Here is a 3,852-nt window from a genome sequence, read left to right as displayed (position 1 = left end):
TGTTAGGGAGGGACCTGGTGGGAGGTGATTAGATCATGGGGGTGGTTTCCCCATGTTGTTCTCATGGTAGTGAGTGAGTTCACATGAGATCCGACAGTTTTATAAGGGGCTTTTCCCTTTTCTCTATGCACTTCTCTCTCCTGCCACCATGTGAAGAAGAAAGTTTTTGCTTCCTTTTCTGCCATGATTGTAAGTTTCCTGAGGCCCCCTCAGCCCTGCAGAAGCGTAAGTCAATTAAACCTCTTTCCTTTATAAATTACCCAGTCCTGGGCAGTTCTTTTAGTAGTGTGAGAACAGACTAATGCATCCTCTAAACTAGACAAAAAAAAAAAAAAAAAAAAAAAAAAGAAGAAAAAAAAAAAAAAGACAAAAAATTACATTCCCATCAATTCTTATAATCTTCTCCCAAAACCACATTTTACTTTCTTTACATACCTTTCATGTAAAACTTTTTCCAGTAGTCTCAGGTACATGTTACACTGTTAACTCTTAGTAACATTTACTTTGGAGAAAAACCTGGTAAGTAAGTGATTCTAATTTTGTTCTAGGACACCAGACAGAAGTCCAGATAAAGTCTGACTCGTTCCAGCACAGCTAGGAGGCATGGCTAACTCCACATGTGCCCAGAACTTAACTAGACTCTAATGACTCCACAGCAGGTAAGTTGAACAATTTTCAAAGATCAAAGAAGCAGCTTATAACCTTAAATCATTTAGCAAACCTAATATTTGATCTGTAAAATTTAGACTAAATGTCTAATTTTTGAAGACATTTTTACTTTACCAATAACCTTTATGTTTTTTTTTTAAATGAGAGCAAGTTCAGCCCCAAGGACTGCGACTTGGATATTTTAGTGATTATTTTTTGATTAAATGCTAAACAAGGGGTAGATTATTCAGGAGTTTTCCAGGAGAGGGGCCGGGAATTCTTGAAACTGAGAATTTCTTCTCTTTTTCGACCATATGGGGTAACTTCCAGGAGTTTTCATGGCATCTGTAAATTGTCATGGTGCTGGAGAATTATAGTGAGTGTTGTCTTCTTGATTGTGGCTGGCTTTAGCTGGCTTCTTTACCACATCCTGTTTTATCAGTGGGGTTTCTGTGACCTGTGTTTTGAGAAACAAGTCCTGCTGAACTCCTATCTCACAGTGCACCCCAATGTTAAGAATGAACATCAAATTAGCCACTTACCAATTAACCCTGGCACTCCTTCTAACTCTTCCTTGCCTCAATTTCCTCACCAAATTATTGCGAAGATTAAATCAATATTTCCTGTAAAGTACTTTCTATAGTACCTCTGCACTGTGCCTATCTGTAATAAGTTAAACACACTTTACTACTTTTTAGTCTGAACCTAACAGCTTTCTCTCAGAATTCTAAGGGAGTATTATTAAAGTTATGTTCTACTTCAGCAAAATAGGAGAAGTCTACATTTATGCTGAGAACTATGGTAATCTATATATACTATCAGAAATGTTATAAATTTTTCCTGGATATATTATGTGAAGATTTTGAGACAGGTTCCTAGAAGTGGAATTGTAGGTATTCATATTTTAAATGTTGGTAGTTATTGTCAAATTGCCTTTTATACCAGCAGTATTTGAAAGTGCTTATTTCTCCACATCTTAACCAATAATAAATATTAACAACTTACTAGATTTTTGCCAGTTTAATGAGGAGAAAAACCTCATTTTAAGTTTGTTTTGTTCTAACTACCAGTGAGAACAGACATCTTTCTAAAAAATATGGAATGCTTCATGAATTTGCATGTCATCCTTTCACAGGGGCCATGCTAATCTTCTCTGTATCATTCTAATTTTAATATATGTGCTACCAAAGTGAGCACAACCAATAGTCTTTAAAAATGTCTTTATATCCCAAAGCTTACTAAAGTCATCTGAACTAAAAGGCATTACGGTTTATATTTTTCTGATAAAATATTTGATTTAAGTGCCTACTATTTTTAAGCCAATTAATCAAAGCTCTTTCATATCACACACACAGCACCTATAAATACATAGTCAGAAGAGGATCTAGTACTTCTAAGATTTTTCATTTGCCATTTTCAAGTTTCTCTTTAAAGCATGCAGTTTCTATGACTTAATAAGCAGGCACAACTGAAAGCCAAAACAAATCCCCCCAAACTAAGGATCTCTTTTATGTATTTATTTATGTATTTATGTATTTATTTATTTATTTTTGAGATGGAGTCTTACTGCTTTGTCGCCCAGGCTGGTATGCAGTGGCACAATCTCAGCTCACTGCAACTTCCACCTCCTGGTCTCAGGCGATTCTTACGCCTCAGACTCCCGAGCAGCTGTGACTACAGGTGCCCGCCACTGTGCCCAGCTAATTTTTTTTTTTTTGCATTTTTAGTAGAGTCAGGGTTTCACCACATTGGCCAGGCTGGTCTTGAACTCTTGACCTTGTGATCCACCCACCTCAGCCTCCCAAAGTGCGCGATTACAGGTGTGAGCTTCCTCACCTAGCCAGGATCCTATTTTTATACCAGATCCTGGATCCCCCCACAGAAAATCAGCCCATCTCCCATAGGAATCTTATCTCTCAGTGGGGGTGGGCACATTTCCATACTTTCTAGAAGGCCAAGGGCACGGCTTCTCTGATCAAAACATGCACAGAGCAAAGCATCCTCCTACAACTGCCATTAGACATCCCTAAAAGTGTATTTTCTATCTGGTTATTACGCACCAAAGCTCTTTCATAATTCAAAGTAATTTCTGATATGCCCTCAATAGTCAAAAATGTCAGATAATGTAATGCAAAATGGAACAGAGCCTTGGATTTTGAGAGAGATTTACCCACTGTTAATTCCTGAGGTTTTGTGAGGAAAATAGAAGTTTTTTTTTTCTTCCCCAAAACAGGGTTAGTGTCACCTCCTCTGTTTTCCTCAGGAGTCCCAGGCTGCTGGAAATTCTCTTAGATCATCTAATGTGTGCATTAAGAGTAGCAGACAAAATGGAGAAAGACAATTCAGTCAACTGAGAAGAAAAAAATGTTTTTTTTTCTTCAGAAAAATAAGATTCAAGAAGAGAAAAAACATGAAGGCCTTTTAAATATATGTATAGTTTGGATATCCACTTTTTAATTAAACTGACATAACAATATCACTTTTAAAAGTAATCTTTTTAATTCTTTTCATTACCTAACTTTAGCCAGGGCAAACAGCCAATATGTCTGGCTTTTGTGGTTTACCAAAGGTAACCTCCCAGGTACTCAGAGAAAGGAAAATTCAAGAAGGGAAGTCAGAAGTTGGTCATGGAAGGGAAGATAATCAATACAGGGCAAAAGTCACACAGATATCAAACCAGAAAGGACTCATTTCCAAAATTAGGAACTGAACCCCGAACTCAGGCCATCATTAGGAAAAGACAAAGCCTTGACTACTGAGCTACAGCACTGGGCAGTTTCCATTGTTCTTCCCAGAAGAAGTCTAAAGCAGCCAATTTTGAACTTGCAAAGGCTCAAGATAATTTCCAGAGCTAACTATGACATGAACCCTCAAATTCCTGTTCCCTGGCTGTCAGAGACCAAGAGAAACTATTGCCACGTGGTTACAAGGTCAAGCTCTCAAGGACATAAAACAAGATGAGAGTAAATCTTCATCCATCTTTTTCTTTTTTTCTTTTTTCAGCTACCTGCAGCAAACTTTGCAACTGACCAGCTTGCCAGGCTGGTTTGAACAGTGGGTTTATGGGGTCCTAAGTCGATGTTCTATCCTAAAACACTCCTTTTTATGACAGCAATACAGAGAGACACATTTATAACACAAAGTAAACCAGATTCTCTACAGCTTAAGAGTAGCCTCACAAATCCTTTTTCCCATTAATCAAAA

At 37.5% G+C, this 3,852-nt stretch overlaps 1 non-coding gene across 1 annotated transcript; it reads right to left on the bottom strand.

Annotated features, from left to right (window-relative positions):
• Nucleotides 1-1,738: 1,738 nt before the first annotated feature.
• Nucleotides 1,739-1,845, bottom strand: LOC115893430. The gene has a single exon (XR_004053427.1). It is a non-coding gene; the product is annotated as a U6 spliceosomal RNA (small nuclear RNA).
• Nucleotides 1,846-3,852: the final 2,007 nt, after the last annotated feature.

The sequence above is a fragment of the Rhinopithecus roxellana genome, chromosome 14 (genome assembly GCF_007565055.1).
Source record: "Rhinopithecus roxellana isolate Shanxi Qingling chromosome 14, ASM756505v1, whole genome shotgun sequence".
In the NCBI taxonomy this organism is placed as follows: domain Eukaryota; kingdom Metazoa; phylum Chordata; class Mammalia; order Primates; family Cercopithecidae; genus Rhinopithecus; species Rhinopithecus roxellana.
This window is presented reverse-complemented; position numbering and strand designations above follow the sequence as displayed.